Here is a 21,764-nt window from a genome sequence, read left to right as displayed (position 1 = left end):
CTATATTATATGGTATATTTATGTATAGCCTCTTACAATGTTTTCCAAAATGGCTCTAACATCTTATATTCCCACCAATAATGTACTAAGAGTCCAGTTTCTCTGCAGCCTGACACGTACTACTATATGACCTTTATTATACTCATTCTAGTGGGTATAGAGTGATATCATATTATAGTTTTATTTTGCATTTCCTTAATGACTAATAGTGTTGCATGACATTTAACACGCTTAGTATCTTCTCATATATCTTTCTTGGGGAAAAGTATGTTAAAATAATTAGGTTGTTTGTCTTCTTAATATTGAGTTGTAGGAGTCCTCAGATATTCTGTTGTAAGACAAAAGTTTATAAGATGTTTATATTAATACATATTTTTGCAAATATCTCTCCCATCTAAAGTTTGTTTTCCATTTTCTTAATGGTTCCTTTCAAAGTACAATTTTTAAAATTATTATGAAACCTAATTTATCACTTCTTTTTCTTCATGGATTTGGTGTCACATCTAAAAATTGTCTAACTCAAGGTAATGAAGATTTTCTCATATTTTATTCTCAAAGTTTTATAATTTGGCCTCTTAAGGTTACAAGTCATTTTGAGTTAAATGTTATGTTTGGTGTGAGGTAAGAGTCTAAATTCATCTTTTTACATGCCAGTATTCTGTTATCCTAGCATCATTTGCTGAAAAGACTATCCTTTCTCCTATTGAATTGTCTTGCTCCATTTTTTTTGAAAATCAATTGACCACAAATGTAAGAGTTTATATCTGAACTCTCAGTTATGTTCCTTTGATCTATGTCTATATGTACAATAGTACCACACTATAAAGCTACAGTTTAATTACTGTAGCTTTACAGTAAGTTTTGAAATAGTAACGTTTAGATTCCCAACCCTTGTTCTTTTTCAAAATTACTTTGACTATTCTGGGTCCTTTGTATGTGCATATAAATTTTAGGATAGCTTGTCATTTTCTGAAAAAAAAAAAAAAAAAAAAGCTTGCTGAAATTTATTTTTTATTATACTGATTCTATAGGCCAATTTGAGGAGAATTATCATGTTAATAATATTGTCTTCCAATCAACAAATCTGGAAGACCTTCTTTAATTTCTCTTGGCAATATCTTATAGTTTGCAATATACAAACATTTGCACTTTTGTTAAATTTATTCCTGATTATGCTTTTTCACTTTGAATCATTTTGAATAGAAGTATTTCCTTAATTTCATTTATAGATTGTTTATTGAATATATATACATACATAAACAATTCATTTTTATATTGATATTTTATCCTGTGACCTTGCTGAAATTGTCTGTTAGTTACATTGTAATTTTATTGGGAATTACTTAGAATTTTCTACATATAGGATAAAGTCATCTGTACATGAGGCAATTTTATTTCTTTCGTTACAATCTAGATTCCTTACATTTCCTTTTTCCTCCTGACTGCACGGCCTAGGACCTCTTACACACTGTTGAGCAGAAATAACAATAGTGAACACCATTACCTTACCCCTGATCTTAGGAAAAGACACTGTGTTACAACATGGTTTATGTTACTGTAGAGTTCTATAGATGCCCTTCATCAGACTGAGTAATTTTCATCATATTTATAATTCGTTCAAATATCTTTATCAAGGATAGACATTAGGTTCTGTTAAACTATTTTCTGTATCTATCAAGGTAATCATATTTTTTCCTTTATTCTATTGATATGGTGTAGTACATTAATTTATTTTTGGATGTTAAATTAACCCTGCATTTCTGGGATAAATCCCTTTTGATCATGACACATAATGATTTTCATATGTTGCTGAATTCAGTTTAATCATATTTTGTTGAAGGATTTTTTTCATCTATATTAATGACAGTTATTGGCTTGTACCTTTTTTCCTTGCAATGTGTTTGTCCAGTTTTGGTATCAGGATAACACTGGTCTCATAGATTGAGTAGTTACATACTCACTCTTCTCTAACTTCTGAGTTTCCAAAGTGTCTATTTTATTTGTTTTTTAAATGTTTGATAGTATTCATCAATAAAAGCATCTGGCCTGTATTCTTGTGTGTGTGGTGATCTTTAATTTCTATTTCAATTCCTTTAATGGTTATAAGTTTATTCCAATTTTCTATTTTTTGAGTCAGTTTTAATAATTTGAGAATTTCTAGGAATTTATTCACTTCATATAGGTTTACTAAGGGAAACAGAATTTTTTTCTAATTTTAACGTTAGCCTGGAGACATCTTAATATTATCATATTCCCACTATGTTTTTAATTTATTATAACACTGCTGACCTATGCACCTTCCTTCATTCAGACCCAGGTGTGATATTTAGGAAAAGAAAGAAGCTCAGGTGTAGAAAAGATGGGAAAGGTAAAGCTCAAATAGAGTATAAGATTTAGAATTTTTTGATATTTATACAAGTTGGCAATAAATGCTATTTTTAGATTTTTGAGGTATTTCTGTAAAAACAGCTGAATCGGACAATATTTCTTGCTTTAAAAGAAAATCTTTAATAATTGGAATGGCTAAAGTTAAGTGGAGTTTAGCAAGGAAGGTCATGATGGTGGGTAGTAAGAGTCTTAAAAATGACCTGCTACGAGGGTTAAAGGAAATAAAAGATTTTTTATGATCGGTGGGCTCTACAAACTTTACAGAAATGACTCATGGTTAAAATGAAAAGATAGTATGAAATTCAGCAACTATTAAGACCAGCTTTTAATAAGATGGAATCCTTGGAATTAAAGCAATGACAAATAAGTTCTCAGAAAAGAAGTCTAAGGAAAAGAAGAAAAATAGTCAGGAACTAACAGAAAATCAAGACCATGCTTTCTTGCTTTCCTTTGTGTCTGTGGCTATTTTTACTACAATTGAAATTAATATTGATTAAATAAAGTAGTGTTTTCCTAAACATTATGAGACAGAAAGGATAATAAATAGCATCTTTGGGTGTGACTAAGCTTCTTTTTAGCCTACTTTGATTTGCATTGTATTTGTTTTTTTAATCTAACAAAGAAAAATGTTTCTGTTTCAGGTCCCTTTTTCCTCCTAATGTCAGAGATTTGGAGCATATCCCAAGTGTATAAACATGAAACCTGGGTAAGTGTTTGCTTATAAAGTTATTTCTTTGAAATTGCCCTTGTTAATGAAGATATCACAAAAGAAAAATCAATAAAATTCATACTTACCTTGTAAATCAAGTGCACAAAAAAATAGACCACACATAATATTAAAAGACAAAAATCAGACTAGAAATTATCTGCAACAAATAGCAAAAGTATATACACTTAATTGTTTAGCCTTAATGTGTACAGTTATCCTGCAAGTTCAAGAAAAACATAAATTTCAAATATAAAAATAAACAAATTTAATTATCAAAACTTCAGCAATCAGACAATAACTACTTGAAAAAAAGTTCAACTTCCATAATAACTAAAGCAATATAAGTTAGTAAGAATTTACCTATCAAATTGGAATAAATTTTTAAAATATATGATGTGATGAAAAAGGCAATAACATATATTATGGATAGAAGTGTTGTGATAACCTTTCTGGAAAACCATATATGTATATAATATAAAGAGCCTTTAAAAATAGAAATAGTCTTATCCTTTGAGCCATTACTTTCATTTATAATAAATTAGCCTAAATAATTATTAACATTCATGCTCAAAATTTATGGACAAAGATTTCATTCCTGGAGTATTCATCATTTTGAAAGAAATCTAAAAATTTCATATAAATTTTTAAAATAAATTATGGTCCTTCCAAATAATTGAATATTTTTTTCAACAAATAACATGAACTCTACAATAAGCATATATTAATTTTATAATTAAAAAACACATAATGTTTAAAGCCATGGGAGGGAATGTGGCAGATGGGCAAACAGTTCAGAATTTGAGAGGGAAGCTTAATGTGCTGGGGATCTTAGAATGTAGGATACAAGGTGGTTGACAGAAGAGAGAAGAAACGAATAGGGTTCCTTCCATGATGGGAATCAGAGAAGAGAAGAAAGGGTTAACTACAGAAAGCATCTTCACTATTGACCTGAGACAAGTACAGGTATAAGTGGAAGAGAAATTCCTATGCCCTAGTTGGCTGTAGGATATTTTTTCTTTTAACAGTGATTGAGCTAGAAGATGTGAATTTCAGTATTACGTCCACCAGCACGCAGAATTTAACCCTTGAAAAAAATTTTAATCACTAGCGATATCCCCTTCTCACTTCACAATAGAGTTGTGACTTTCAGTGGCTTTCCATAGTGCACGCGCAAATAAACAATGATAAAATAGAAATGCAGAATATAAACCAGGAAAATTTTAGCAAGGCAATAAAATTAATTCAGGGTCCTTCAACAATTTATATAACCCTACCTTGTGAAAAGATATACAACAATCAGCCACCATTTTTATAAAACTTCATAAACAGCAACTCTACAGAAAACCATAATTTCAGTTTTGACAAAGAATGGTGTTTATTTTGATCTAAGATGAATGTGAAAATGTTGACTTCCAGTCTTTAAAGTAGCAATGACAGTGAGTAAGGAAAAAAGGGCTCTGCGTCATCAGGTAACATTTTCTATTAATACTACATCTCTACATCTCTACTACCGGGGATGATATTTTTACCAGAGACAATTCATTATCTGGGTTTAAAAAATATATTTTTGAGGGTGTCATTTTGTTAGTTATTCATATCTTAATACAAATTAATCTATCCCTCACTTTCTTACTATAGGAAAAACTCAGAAAGGTATGAAAACAGGACAATTGGAGAAAAGCGCATGGAAAAATATAATAAAACTGGCAAAACAAAGACAAATATCCTCTTCTGTATGATTTTATTTCAGGCCAAACCTGACCTCTTAAATCTATTTAATAACATAAATAAAACCCTTTAAAATAATTTCTTTAGAAGATTACTGAATTTGAAGATCTAATGCAATCATTTCAAAACTATCTTACGCCTAGGGAGTCATAAAAATACCTACTGAGTCATGGCAATGAGGCATCACCACATGAAGTTTAAAAAGACTGATTCTTTTTATGACAGTCTTTTGAAAAAAATTATAACCTTCAAAAGAGTGTTTTCATAATGTTGCCAGGTGTACCGTGATTACTCATCAGGCCATGAGCTTCACACTGAAGGGTCCTTTCCGCCCCCCACCCCCGCCCCCACCCCATGGTTAAGAAACCTGGCCACGAACAGTTCCATTCCACTTACAAAATAGATGCTAATTATCAGCCCTCATTCATTAAATGTGCAAGAGTTCAGCGCAGTAGAGTGAATAGGAAAGATGTGAATAGGGATATAAAATTCAAGTGTTTAAGTTGTTTGGCCAGTCAAGTCGATAAAAATAACTAGTTCAAGACACAGCATGGTGGCATGGAAAAAGCATGAGCTTTTGGGATGAAAGAGTTATAGGTTTGAATCTTCTTTTGTAAAACACTGGTTTTATAAGTTTAAACAAGTTACTTAACTTCTCTATGACCCATTTTCTTTCATGCTAACTATGAATGAAATAAAATATAACTTGTAGAATTCTATTGAAGTATGTATGTAAATACACACACACACACACACACACACACACACACACACACACACACACACGCACCCCTCCATCTCCCAACCCGTCCTCAAGATAGAATGAGAACATTTATCTGGTGGTATTTTTTTGGTGTTCTCTGAACTTCTAAGTTCTTTTTAGAGAGATATATAAACCTGACTGAAAGAGCAAGTCTTCTTTAAAGCTACTACAAGAGCTGTAATCATTTAGAGGTCAGAGAACATAACTGAATGAAAAACAGTGGTCATCTGGGAGGTCAATTAGACAACTGATCTCCCACCTGAGCAAAGCCAATACCTGAAACAAGCCTGAAGCAGGACCCTGGTTAGATGGACAGTCAGCTGAATCACGAGAGAAAACTGGCAGCCATCGAAACAGCAGGGTGGAATGTACCACAGATTTTAAAGATCAGAAAATTTTTGTAGTGACTTAAGAATATGTTGCTATTTGCCTGAAATCTATGGGAAGGAAATAAAATTCTAGATAAGGAAATTACATGAGAATATGGGGACAAATCCTATAGCAAGTTTTATTCAAGCCTATGACTACCTGATTAGGTGGCTTGAATCCTAGAGAAAAACAGGAGGTCAAGATTTCTAAGGCCATCTCTCAGAGGTCATATGAAATCCACACTTGCTCCTTCTGGGCAATTTCTAAGGTTTTACAAGTTATTGCTTCAGTAGAATACCTCTTGATATAAATTTCTTAATTTCTTAAAAGCTGCCAATGCCAGTTGGAATTTTTAAATCAAAAATTAATTTTCTTAAATCTTTATAAATGTGTGTAGGTGAGAAATATTTTTCTACCCTCCTCATTGAAAAAGGGCTTGGTCAGAAATTTCTAGCCTTACAAAAGTGAATCATACATGAGGTCAAGGGAAAAAAATGATGTAGATGTCTTCAAAGATCACTTCAAAAGTTGAAAAATAAATCAGGATAACTCTACTTTTTCCTATAATTCTATATGAAGCTAATATTAAGTTCAAAGTGTTTTCTTTATTTATGAGTCGACATATCTTTGATTTTCAATTTTAATTATTATCCCTAGTTACTAAGAAAGTTTACTTAAATGAGGTTGTTGGATAATATAAGAAGCTTTCAACACTTGTATCATTTTTTTCCTCATTCTATCCATTTGCAAAAGCTCTAGTTGTCCAAGGCAGTGGGGAATCAAAAGAACATCTTGAGAAAATACTTGAAATATTTCATTTTTTTCTTCTGGAGTTTTAAATAAATATTAATTATTAAGCAGAGTACAATTGAAATTACAATGCTGAATTAACAGATGTGGAAAACATAGTCTTTGCTGTTAACTAAATTAGAAAATACTTATTTGAAGATTTAATGGCAAATATATTTAAATAAATTTGGACTCTTTGCTTGTCATATTCATGAAGAAAAAAAGCTAAGTGCTAAAAATGTCAACTTCAGAAATCCACATATTACATAATCAAAATAGCCAAGAGATAGTGCTATAAACTTATACCAGTCCAGATTAGATGCATGTATGCAGGACTACCAAGGTCTTTTTAGTCTCTTTTATACTGTCCTCTATCTTCACCATCATGTACTTATTTTCCTTAAAATATATAAATTAGGATAATCATCCAGATAGCATTTTGTCTATTTCCAATATTAATGTCACTTGGAAAACTATCTTCAACATTTCCAAAGAAACTTCTGTGTAGCCTGGTACTTAGATTAGTTCCCCTCTTTCTCTCTCAAAGATGGTTATTGCTTTTTACTTGCTCTGGCAAAGTTTCAAAACTAGTGTCTATCACATTATATTAGTTTTCTAAGGATGTCATAACAAAATACCATAGCCTGAGTGGCTTAACCAACAGAAATTTATTTTCCTACAGTCCTGGGGGCTAAAAGTTCAAGATCAAGGTGTTGTGGGTTCAAGCTCTCCTGAGGCCTCTCTCCCGCACTTACAGATGGCCCCTTCCTGAGGCCTCACACGGTCTTTTCTCTTTGCATGCATCCCAGGTGTTTCTCCGTGTGTCCAAATTTCCTCTTCTTGGAAGGACACCATTAGATTGGCGTTGGGCCTAGTTTAATGACCTCAGTTTAAAAATTTCATCACCTATTTAAAGGCCCTATCTTCAAAAACAGTCACATTGTGAGGTACAGGAGGTTAGGACTTAAACATACATATCTGCAGGAGACAAAAATCAGCCTATATGCAGATCTTTAGAAATACATACTTTGCAAATAGAATTACCTTGAAAAACTTTACTCAAAGGTAAACAATTCAGAGCCAAAAAAGAGTCAAACATTCATGTGACCTCTTAACTCGAATAGCTGATATAGCTGGAGGGAAACAATTATTTTCCAACAGAGATTAATCATAACTACAATACTGTCTAAAGAAGAAAGGTAATTCAAGAGAGTTTTAGTGTAGTAAAGTCTAGTAAAATATTCAGATGACTCTTTTCAGATGTAAAAGGCAAAGCTCTTCCCTCATCCATTGTTTAAAAATAAAGAGAAAAACAAAGATAAATGCATAATACTTTGAATTAGAAAGTCAGTGGTGTTCAGGAGTTGTTCACTGGAAGTGTGAAAGATATGGTAAGGGCTTGGGAGGAGGGAAGAATGATATGATGGAGAGAGGTGAATTCTTACTGGGAGGTGTTATCAGAGGAATACTGCCATATAATCCCTATTGATAAGGAAATAACTAAAGGAATTCTAAGAAGAATGGCATCTTACATCAGATATGAAGTTGTTTTTCTTACGTGTGATGCAATTACTTTCTGCGCCCCCCATATATTTAGTAAAACTCTGTAAATGTCTGCTACACACAACCACATTGGAATAAACTGTCAACAGAAGAGAAGGGAAGCAGATGTACATCACTGAAAAGTGCGATGCTGAAAGGGAATATTACTTTAGGGATCAGCTGTGAAGATACTGATGATAAATTTAAAATATATAATAATAACGATAATGATAGCGTAAGGCTTCTGTAAACCTGGGGAAATACTGGAGACAAGATTGGGATTACATTCTCTGGTACATGAGATTGGATAAAGCCATACCACTCTTTCGTTAACATAGAGGATTGGTCTCTATGACTGGATACCTTGAAGGCATCTGTGTTATATTATTCAATCACAGAAAACAATGGTGATTTATTATGAGATTTCCAAAATATGAATCTCTTTCTTCCTTCTCTATCTCTAGACTGTCAGTGGGTTTTCCCTTTCCGTGAGAATCTTGACTGTCCTTATCAGTCATATGTTCTTTTCTATTCAAAACCTAAATTTTCACTAAATATTGCATTTAGGAAAGCATTTTGATCTTTGTACATTTTCAGTCACCTCAAAACTTTTTAGAACTACATGGGTTAATAGTCTAAGAATATGAAATAACTGCTGAGGGTAAAGGAGGCAAAGAATGTAAATACTGTCAACGATTTGGGGTTCATGTCTTAGCACTGTAGTTTTTTTACTACCTTTTTTTCCTATTACAACGACTATCTGAAGCTATGTCCCTCAGAAAGGGGGACATATCGTTTATTAGAAAGAAGTCTAAGGAAGACAGAGACAGAAGCATAATAAGACAGAAACTGGAAATAGATCACAACATACCTTTATATCTTTATTGAATCAATTCTCCTAAATTCTATCCACATGTTTCCTGTTTATTTCTTAATTAATTCAGAAGTGCAAAAACAATTTTGGTAAGTTTAAAGTGGTAAAAATAAACCACACTAATATGACCCCATATTTTCAATTCCAGCATTAAACTAGTTGATTTCCAGTCTTAACACATCCTTATGGAAAGCCCTTTTCAAGACAGCACAGTGAAGTGTGAATGTGAAAGTTTGTTATTTTGAAAAAAATCAATGAAATGTTTTGACAGCACCAAACGAAATGACAGTCATCAAACCAGTGCTGTTGCCTGAGCGATTATGAGAAGCCTCATGGTTGACTGAATATTACAAAAAACAACAGGATGATATATCCTCCCATAGAGTGGAATTTTTTTTTGGGGGGTACACCAAGTTCAATCATCTGTTTTTATACACATATCCCCGTATTCCCTCCCTTCCTTGACTCCCCCCGCCTCGAGTCCCCCCCACTCTCCCCGTCCCAGTCCTCTAAGGCATCTTCCATCCTCGAGTTGGACTCCCTTTGTTATACAACAATTTCTCACTGGCTATCTATTTTACAGTTGGTAGTATATATATGTCTGTGCTACTCTCTCGCTTCGTCTCAGTTTCCCCTTCACCCCCCACCCCCTCCCAAACCTCGAGTTCTCCAGTCCATTCTCTGTATCTGCATCCTTGTTCTTGTCACTGAGTTCATCAGTACCATTTTTAGATTCCGTATATGTGAGTTAGCATACAATATTTGTCCTTCTCTTTCTGACTTACTTCACTCTGTATGACAGATTGTAGTTCTATCCACCTCATGACATATAGCTCCATCTCATCCCTTTTTATAGCTGAGTAATATTCCATTGTGTATATATGCTGCATCTTCTTTATCCATTCATTTGTTGATGGGCATTTAGGTTGCTTCCATGTCCTGGCTATTGTAAAGAGTGCTGCAATAAACATTATGGTACAAGTTTCTTTTGGGATTATGGTTTTCTTTGGGTATATGCCCAGTAGTAGGATTACTGGATCATATGGAAGTTCTATTTGTAGTTTTTTAAGGAACCTCCAAATTGTTTTCCATAGTGGCTGTACCAACTTACAGTCCCACCAACAGTGCAGGAGAGTTCCCTTTGCTCCACACCCTCACCAACATTTGTTGTTTCCAGATTTTGTGATGATGGCCATTCTGATCGGTGTGAGGTGATACCTCGTTGTGGCTTTGACTTGCATTTCTCTGATGATGAGTGATGTTGAGCATCTTTTCATGTGTTTGTTGGCCATCTGTATGTCTTCTTTGGAGAAGTGTCTATTTAGGTCTTCCGCCCATTTGTGGATTGGGTTATTTACTTTTTTGGTATGAAGCTGCATGAGCTGCTTGTATATTTTGGAGGTTAATCCTTTGTCCGTTGTTTCATAGGCAATTATTTTTTCCCATTCTGAGGGTTGCCTTCTTGTCTTGTTCATGGTTTCTTTCACTGTGCAAAAGCTTTTAAGTTTCATGAGGTCCCATTTGTTTATTCTTGATTTTATTTCCATGATTCTAGGAGGTGGGTCAAAAAGGATCTTGCTTTGATGGATGTCATAGAGTGTTCTGCCTATATTTTCCTCTAGGAGTTTTATACTGTCTGGCCTTACATGTAGGTCTTTAACCCATTTGGAGTTTATTTTTGTGTATGGTGTTAGGAAGTGTTCTACTTTCATTCTTTTACATGTAGCTGTCCAATTTTCCCAGCACCACTTATTGAAGAGGCTGTCTTTTTTCCATTGTATACTCGTGCCTCCTTTGTCAAAGATAAGGTGCCCATATATGTTTGGGCTTACTTCTGAGTTCTCTATTCTATTCCATTGATCTTCCTTTCTATTTTTGTGCCAGTACCATACTGTCTTGATCACTATGGCCTTGTAGTATAGTTTGAAGTCAGGAAGCCTGATTCCACCAACTCCATTTTTTGGAAGGAAATCACCAAGTACAATGATGTTTCCAGAAATAATACTGTTCTTGAGGTGTGCTGTGGCTAAATGCATCTTTGGAAAAAACCCTGGCACTTCAGAATAAAAGCCTCCTCCATCATATGGGGCCTAACAGTGACATACCCTTCATGTAATTCTGCTTGGTGAGCGAAGGGCATGTTGTGTTCCTGCTGTCTTATGTGTGGGCCATCAATGAGAGGTAAGGGAGTTACTCTAACTTTGGGTGCACGTACTGACTCAAAGTTCACCTTCATAATCAAAGCATAAACTTCCATTTTCAAAAGGCTGTAATTCTATAAATACATATACACCTAAATTTGGTAAGATTAAAAATCCTCTCCAATTCTTCACAAGTAATTTTCTAGTTGAAAGATACAAAGATTCATTTCAATTCTTTTCAGCTAACTAGTAAAATGATTGCAACTGTTGACCTTTTATGTTTATTTTCTAGGTAAGCAAGGTAATTGTACATAGCAGATACAGTCACAGAAAAAGACAATATGAATAAACTAAACACAAAATAATAACCAACAGGTAGCTGGACAAAACCTAAAGAAATTGAAATTGGAGAAAGAATAAACAAGATTTAAGACGTCGTTTAATACTTGTATATGTGTATATAGGTGGTAATTAAAGTTTTAAATAAATTACCCTAGGAAGGGGCATTATTTTTATTTGGGGGCCTTTTTTTTTAACTTGGGGTTGCTTTATTTTTATTTGGGACTCATTTTAATTTTTTTCCTTGTACTTTCTCATTTCCAATTTTTCAATAATAAATTTGTATTGATTTTAATCAGAAAAATGTTATTTAAAAGAAAATTAATCTTACATATTAAAAGTAAAATGAGTAAATGCTGGATTTTGCATAAAATTTTACATTACTTCAGAAAAGCAAACTAATCTATTTGTTCCCTATTTTCCTTTTTCAGTTTTATACACAAAAAATATTGAAATTAAACATTAAAAATGAAATAACAATTAGTTGTTAACATTTGGCTATTTTTAAAAGAGGAAATTTAGGCAGAATGTATGACTATCCCACCCTATCTCCAACCCCAAAAAACCGACATACAACTCTATGTCAAGGCAAGTTAAATAAATGGAGAAAAACAGGTGGTGATTAATGCTGTATTCAGTAGATAGATTAGAACAGTAGGTGAAGCCAAGTTTTCATTTGAAACAGGCATCCTCTCCAAAATACCACTGATTTAGGTAATTTGTGATACTCTTTTCTGAGTATAGGGTAGATCATTTAATGCATAGTAATTTTTATTGCGTAGTAAATGAACAAAAATTCTTTATAAATAGTTTGCATTTTTAAACAAAAGCAGAGTATCTTATCTGGCTTATTTTATATGGCATGCCTATACAAATGAATGCTTGATGCAGATACCAGGGGTTCCTCAGTGAAATAGTTATAAGAGTGATGAACCATTCCACTGGGAAAGGGGGGAATATCCAGATCCTATGTTCATTAAAAACTTAGTTACTAGTTTGGGTGGATGAATTTCCTTCATAATTTTTTTCATAAATGACAAGAGATCTTTGTAAAGTTAAATTGTGTGGAAACAAAGGGTAATAAAAGCTAAACGCTATTCCTGCGCCCCAAAACCAAGTAAAGAATGTAAGCCGATGTTCAACCTCAGGTCGTTTGTCTGGAATCTGTACTGACTTTTCCCTCTCACACCACCTCGGGCACCAGGAGTGTTGAGGGCAAGATAAGGCACCGATCCCAGAGTAACTAATTAATAAAACAATGAATATGATACAAGAAATTACCAGGCAGACTAATAGGACAGGGAATCTGATATAGGAAAACTATATAGCAGCCCAAGGATTTTTAAAAAATTTTATTGGCATATAGTTGATTTACAATGTTGTGTTAATTTCTGCTGTACAGCAAAGTGAATCAGTTGTACATATACATATATCCACTCTTTTTTAGATTCTTTTCCCATATAGGTCATTACAGAGTTTTGAGTAGAGTTGCCTGTGCTATACAGTATATCCTTATTAGTTATCTATTTTATATATAGTAGTGTGTATTGTCAATTCCCAATCTCCCAATTTAGCCATCCCCCTTTCCTCCCATGGTAACCATGAGTTTGTTTTTTACATCTGTTACTCTATTTCTGTTTTGTAAATAAGTTCATTCGTATCCCTTTTTTTTAGATTCCACATATAAGCAGTATCATATTATATTTGTCTTTCACTATTTGACTTATTTCACTTAGTATGACAATCTCTAGGTCCATCCATGCTGCTGCAAATGGCATTATTTTGTTCTTTTTTATGGTTGAGTAATATTCCATTGGATATATGAGGGTGAGGCAAAAAATATCTGCACTCTGGCTATAGAATTTATAGAAGTTTTAATATAACCAGAGAGCAGATAATTTTTACTCACCCTCATATGTATCATAACTTCTTTATCCATTTCTCTTTTGTTGGACATTTAGTTTGCTTCCATGTCCTGGCTATTGTAAATAGTTCTGCAATGAACATTGGGGTGCATGTATCTTTTCAAATTATGGTATCCTCTGAATACATGTCCAGGAGTGTGATTGCTGGATCATATGGTAGTTCTATTTTTAGTTTTTTAGGAACATCCATACTGTTCTCCATAGTGGTTGTACCAATTTACATCCCCACCAACGGTGTTGGATGGTTCCCTTTCCTCCACACCCTCTCCAGCATTTATTATTTATAGACTTTTTGATGATGGCTATTTTGACTAGTGTGAGGTGATACCTCATTGTAGTTTTGATTTGCATTTCTCTGATAATTAATGATATTGAGCATCTTTTCATGTGTTTTTTGGCCATTTGTATGTCTTCTTTGGAGAAATGTCTAGTTAGATCTTCTGCCCATTTTTTTGATTGGGTGGGTTGTTTGTTTGTTTGTTTGTTTGTTTGTTTTGATATAGAGCTGCATGAGCTGTTTGTATATTTTGGAGATGAAACCAGTGTCAGTTGCTTTGTTTGCAAATATTTTCTCCCATTCTGTGGGCTGTCTTTTTGTTTTGTCTATGGTTTCCTTTACTGTGCAAAAGCTTTTAAGTTTAATTAAGTTCCAATTGTTTATTTTTGTTTTTATTTTCATCACCCTAGGAGATAGAATTTATGTCATAGAGTGTTCTGCCTATGTTTTCCTCTAAGAGTTTTATAGTGTCTGGCCTTACATTTAGGTCTTTAATCCATTTTGAGTTTATTTTTGTGTATGGTGTTAGGAAGTGTTCTACTTTCATTCTTTTACATGTAGCTGTCCAATTTTCCCAGCACCACTTATTGAAGGGACTGTCTTTTCTCCATTGTGTAATCTTGCCTCCTTTGTCATAGATTTGGTGACCATAGGTGCATGGGTTTATCTCTGGACTTGCTATCCTGTTCCATTGATCTCTATTCCTATTTTTCTGCTAATACCATACTGTTTTGATTACTGTAGCTTTGTAGTATAGTCTGAAGCCAGGGAGCCTGATTCCTCCACCTCCATTCTCCTTTCTCAACATTGCTTTGGCTATTCACGTTTTTTGTGTTTCCATACAAATTAAAGTGTTGAAAAACTTGGAGGCTAGACTAAATTTTGAATGGCTCACATTTTATTCTTAGAAGTTGAAATTTTATCCTACAGGTAGTTAAAATAATTTCAATGTAAGGATGAGTCATCAGGTCATCTTAGTAGCAGTGGGAAAGATACTGTAGAGATTAATGAAAGATGACACAAATTGATGGAGAGATGTACCATGTTCTTGGAATTGAAGAATCAATATTGTCAAAATGACTATACTACCCAAAGCAATCTACAGATCCAATGCAATCCCTATCAAATTACCAATAGCATTTTTCACAGAATTGGAACAAAAAATTTTACTAAATTTTCAGCACCATCTCTGTTCTTCATTCCCAAGCATGATCCTCTGCTCTAGCCACATTGAACCACTCTATCACATATCCAAGGTTTAGATCAAGTTGTTCCCCATGCCCTTCCTTTTTTTATCATATACAATTTGTTATTAATTATGACCAAGCTGAAATTGTTTCATAGGAGAGAATCACCTTATCACTGAAAAAAGGGAATCAACTCAAAATGCAATGACATCGAGTACTGATGCAGGCATTTTAATCACATCTAACTAAACATACACTCACTCCTGTGGTTATAATCTATTGCCTACACACTTGGGAAGACAAACATTATAAGTGAAAGGATACAGGATGGATAATTTCAGTGTCACTGACAGTTCACTGAAGATAGGCCATTACTTTAGTTTTATGTTATTTGTAAGTGTTATGAGATGACAAGTCAATCTTTATCTTAAAGCAATGCATGTGGACTTACTTAATATTGCTAGAACTGGTTCTGGCTTCATTCTCCAGTTGAGACTGGCCTTGGGTCCAACTTTAGAGTTCCCTTTTATTTTTCATGAAGTATATGTTATTTTGCCACACACACCTCTGAACCTCAAACAGCTGCTGTCATTGTTACTATCTTTTAACGACTAATATTAACTCATTACTTAAGCAGAGTTCAGCACTTTAAAAAACAACATAGATAAGTTTACTGACACCAATCATTCCTACAATGATACTGACTAATCTACTCTATATTTTATAGTAGTCCCAACTGTAATCAGTAACACTGACATTTAAATCAAATGCACCCTTTTCAGTTTACTTAGCTACCACAAGCTTAGCTCCAGACAAATAATTAATTACCTTTCCTTGTGTGCACAAATCACTCTGTAAATGCCACTATTAGATCACTTATCTCATTACATTTAAAGTTAATTATGTGTCTGAATTCAAAGCTTGACAGTTTAGAGCAGGTGTAACAGCCATATTTTCTTCATTATATATTTTTAGTGCCTCACATAGTTTCTGATATATAATAAATAAAAAAATAATATGACTGAAATCCAAGAGATAAGCTTCTTGACCCAAGAAAATTCTTCAGTGGTCACTGAATTCATCACCTCCTTACACCACTATTCAAAAGCATGGAGTTTCACTTAAGACTCTAATTGATGGAGAAGAAAATATTATTAATATTATTAAATATCAACCCTTGAGCAGAGTCCAAGATGGTGGCACCTTGAGCTTACCTTCTCCCATGGACTCAACAGATCTACACCTACATATAGAGCAATTCCCCCTAAAGAATACCTGAGGGCTGACTGAACAGCCAATCCATATAGAGGGACCACATAGAATCCAATAGAAAAGATGGTATCCACGGGAACCCCACCCCCATCATGGTGACCTTCAATAGGGAGGGATATTGCTGAGAGGCTAGGGCACAGCCTTGCCCACCATAGGATACAGTGGAAAAAAAAAAAAAAAAAAACAGCAGTTTAAAGGCAATCTAGACTATATGGGAAAGAAATCCATTTACTTACCCTAGAACTTCTTCCAAACAGGCAGGAAAGTGCTGGAGCCCTCTCTGGGGGTTGGAGGTACTGGTAAGCACCACTGTTTGATTCCCCCTGGGACTATTTCCGAGTCCCCACTTGATCCAGTCCTAGCCAGCCAACCAAGGTGACCTCAGTGGAGTGCTCCCAGGGACTGCCCTCAGCCCCCACCCACTCCAATTCCAGCCAGTCTGTCAAAGCTGCTAGGTGCAAGCAGTCTATAGAAGGGACATTCTCACACAGGGCCACTCCTTCAAAACCAGGAGAGGTAGCTGTTTTGCCTAATTCATAGAAACCAAAACTGAAAGTCAAACAAAATGAGGAGACAGAGGAATGAGTTCCAAATGAAAGAACAAAATAAAACACCAGAAAAAAATCCTAATGAAGCAGAGGTAACTAATTTATCTGATTAAAGAGTTCAAAGAAACAGTTTTTAGGATGCTCTCTGAACTTAGGAGAATGGAGAAATTAAGTGAGAACTTCAACAAAGACTTGGAAAATATAAGAAAGATCTAAACAGAACTGAAGAATACAATAACTGAAATAAAAAATACACTAGAGGGAATTGATTGCATATTAAATGATACAAAAGAATGTATAAGTGATCTGGAAGACTAGTGGAAATAAATCAGAACAGCAGAAAGAAGAAACAAACCTTTAAATGATGAGAGTTCAAGGGAACTCTGAGACAACATCAAGTGTATTAACATCCTCTTTATTAGGGTCCCAGAAGGAAAAGATTGAGAGAAGGGGACAGAAAACTTATTTGAGGAAATAATGCCTCAAAACTTCCCTAACCTGGGGAAGGAAACAGACATCCAGGTACAGGAATCACAGAGATTCACAAAGAAGATGAATCCAAAGAAATTCACAACAACAGATGTTATATTGAAATGACAAAAGTTAAAGATAAAGAACTTTAAAGGCAGCAAGAATTAAAAAAAGAAAGAAAAAAACTAATCTCATAAGGAAAACCCCCAAGACTATCAACTGATTTTTCAGCAGAAATTTTAGAGGTCAAAGGGAGTGGCAAGATATATTAAAGAACTGAAAGAAAAAACTTACAACCTAGACTACTCTATCCAATAAGGGTATCATTCAGAATTGAAGGAGAGAGAAAGAGTTTCCCAGATTAGAAAAAAATTGTTTACTAGCCTTACAAGAAATGTTAAAGGGTCTTCTTTAAACATAAAAGAAAAGGCCACAACTAGCAACAAGAAAATACATGAAAGGAAAAAAATCTCACTGGTAAAAGAATATATATGGTAAAGAATTGGATCAGCTACTTAAAAAGCTAGCATAAGGTTAAAAGACAAAAGCTGTAAAATCAACTATAACTACAATAAGTATTAAAGGGATACACAAAATAAAAATAGGTAAAATATGGCACCAAAAGCATAACACGTGAGGGTGGGAGTAAAAATGTAGTGCTTTTAAAACACCTTCAAACATAAGTGACTGGTAGCTTAAAACAGATGATTATACATACAGGTCGATATATATAAACGTCATGGTAACCAGAAACCAAAATCCTACAATGGATACACAAAAAATAAAGAGAAAGGAATCCAAACATAACATTAAAGGAATACATCAAGCCACAGGGAAGAAACCAAGAGAAGACAGGAACAGAGAAGAATTACAAAAACAACTGAAAAACAATTAACAAAATGGCAATAATTACATACCTATTAATCATTACATTAAATGTAAATGGACTAACTGCTCCAATCAAAAGATATACGGTAGCTAAATAGATTTTGAACAATCAAGACCTATCTATATGCTACCTACAAGAGACTAACCACAGATCTAAAGACACACATAGACTGAAAGTGAAATGATGGAAACAGATATTTCATATAAATGAAAATGAAAAGAAATCTGAGGACAAAGAAGGACATTACATAATCATAAAGGGGTCAATTCAACAATATAACATTGTAAAAGTTTATGCACCCAACATAGGAACACCTTAATATATAACTCTGGTATTAACAAAAATAAAGGGAGAAAGAGATAGCAACACGATAATAGTAGGGGTTGTCACACTCCACTTATATCAATGGATAGATCACCTAGACAGAAATTCAACAAGGAAACATTGGCCTTAAATAACATTTTAAACCAGATAGACTTAAGATATATATACACACACACATAACATTCCATTCAAACGCAGCAGAATACACCTTCTTTACAAATACACACGGAACATTCTCAAGGATAGATCACATGTTAGGCTACAAATTAGTAAATTTAAGAGGACTGAAATCATATTGAGCATCTATTCTGACCACAATGAAATCAACTACAAGAAGAAAACTGGAAAAAACACAAATATTGGGAGACTAAACAACATGCTACTAAACAGTCAACCAGTCAATGAAGAAATCAAAGAGGAAGTCAAAAAATACCATGAGATAAAAGAAAATGGGATTACAACTGTCCAAATCTATGCAACACAGCAAAAACAGTTATGAGAGGGATGTTCACAGTAATACAGGCTTATCTCAAGAAACAAGTAAAATATTAACCTAAATGTACATTTAGAGGAACTAAAAAAGAACAAGGAAAGCCCAAAGTTAGTAAAAAGAAGAAAATAATAAACGTCAGAGTAAAAATAAATAAAATAAAGACTAAAGAACATAAAAAAGATCAATGAAACTGAGTTGGTTCTTTGAAAAGACAAAATTGACAGATGTATCAAGAGAGAAAGCACCCAAATAAGTAAAATAAGAAATGAAAGGAGAAATTATAACTGACACCAAAGAAATACAAAGGGTTATAAGAGAATAGTATGAATAATTACATGCCAACAAAGTATGTGACCTAGAAGAAATGGGCAAAACCCAGAAACATAATCTTCCAAGACTGAATCATAAAGAAACAGAATATACAAATAGACCAATTAATGGTAATGAAATTGAATCAGTAATCAAAGAACTCCCCTGAAACAAAAGTCCAGGTCCAGATGGCTTCTCAGTGAATTTTGCCAAACGTTTAAAAAAGAGTTAATACTCATTCCTCTCCAATTATTCAAACAAATTGATGAAGAAGGAACATTTCCAAACTCATTTTACAAGACCAGCATTACCCTGATAGCAAAATAAGACAGATAAAAAAATTACAGGCCAATATGTTTAATAAGCATAGATGCAAAAATCATCAATATTAGCAAACAGAATTCAACAATAGATTAATAGGATCATACACGATGAGAAAGTGGGATTCATTCCAGAGATGCAAACAGGGTCTGACATCCATAAATCAATCATTGTAATAAACCACATTAACAAATTGAAGGATAAAAATCATATGATCATCTCAGTAACGCAGAAAAAGTATTTGACAGAATCCAACATCCATTTATGATAAAAACTCTAAAAAAAAGTGGGTATACAGGAAACATTGCTCAACACAATAAAGGCCATTTATGACAACCCCAAGCTAACATAATATTTATCATACCTTAGAGGAAAACCTTTCAGATCAGGAACAAGACACAGATGCCCATTCCTGCCACTTTTATTCAGTATAGTATTAGAGGTTCTAACCACAGCATTTAGACAAAGAAAAGAAATAAAAGGTATCCAAACTGGAAAAGAAGAAGCAAAACTGCCACCATTTACAGATTACATGATACAACATATAGAACACCCCAAAGACTCTGCCAAAAATAAATTAGAACTAATAAATGAATTCAGTAAAGTTGCAGGATACAAATTTAATACACAGAAATTAATTGCGTTTATATCCACTAATAACACTATCAGAAAGAGAAATGAAGAGAACAATCCCATTAAAATTGCATAAAAAGGAATTAAATAATTAGAAATAAATTTAACCAAGGAGGTAAAAGACTTGTACTCTGAAAACTATGAGACGGTGAGGGAAAAGTTTAAGATGACACAAATAAATGGAAAGATATTCTATGCTTATGGATTGGAAGAATCAATATTTTTAAAATGTATATACTACTCAAAGCAATCTACAGAATCAGTACCATATCTATCAAAATGCCAATGTCAGTTTTCACAGGTCTAAAACAAATAATCCTAAAATTTTTAAGGAACCACAAAAAACAAAAACCCAAATAGCCAAAGAAATCTTGAAAAGGAAGAACAAAGCTAAGGCATCACACTCCCAAACTTGAAAATATACTACAAAGTTATAGTAATCAAAACACTATGGTACTGGCACAAAAACAGACACATAGATCAATGGAAAAGAAAAGAGTCTTGAAATAAACCTATGCTTATATGGTAATTAATCTATGACAAAGGAGGCAAGAATATTTAACACAGAAAAGACAGTCTTTTCAATAAACACTATTGAGAAACTGGTCAGCTATACCCAAAATAGTGAAACTGGATCACTTTCTTATACCATATATAAAAATGAACTCGAAAGGGATTAAAGACTTAAATGTAAGACCTGAAACTATAAAACTAGTAGAAGAAAACATTGGCATCAACTTCCTTGACGTCGATCTTAACATTTTTTGGATATGTCTTCTCAGGCAAAGACAACAAAAGCAAAAATAAACAAATGGGGATATGTCAATCTAAAAAGATTTTGCACGCTTAGGGAAACCACCAACAAAACTAAAAAGCAGCCTACTGAATGGGAGAAGATATTTGCAAACAATATATCAGATAAGGAGTTGATATTCAAAATATATAAAGAACTCACACAGGTCAATATCCAAAAAAAAAAAAAAAAAAAAAGCCTGATTAAGAAAATGGGCAGAGGATCAGGACAGACATTTTTCCAAAGATGGCCAATATTTGCAAGAAAAGATGCTCAATGTCACTAATAATTAGGGAAATGAAAATCAAAACCCCAATGAAATATCACCCCACACTTGCAGGAATGACTATCATCAAAAAGACAAGACACAAGTGTTGGTGAGAATGTGGAGAAAAGGGAACACTGGTGTACTTGGTGGGAATGTAAATTGGTGCAGGCATTATGGAAGACAGTACAGAGGTTGCACAAAAAATTAAAAATAGTACTACCATATGATCCAGCAATTCCACTTCTGAGTATTTATCTGAAGAAAACAAAAACACTATTTCGAAAGATACATGTCGCTATGTTTATTGCAGCACTATTTACAATAGCTAAGATATGTAAGCAATCTAAGTGCTCACCAACAGATGAAGAGATAAAGAAGATGTGAGACAGATGATAGATATAGATAGATATAG

Source organism: Hippopotamus amphibius, chromosome 1 (genome assembly GCF_030028045.1).
Source record: "Hippopotamus amphibius kiboko isolate mHipAmp2 chromosome 1, mHipAmp2.hap2, whole genome shotgun sequence".
Lineage (NCBI taxonomy): Eukaryota > Metazoa > Chordata > Mammalia > Artiodactyla > Hippopotamidae > Hippopotamus > Hippopotamus amphibius.
Note: the sequence above shows the minus strand (reverse complement) of the source record.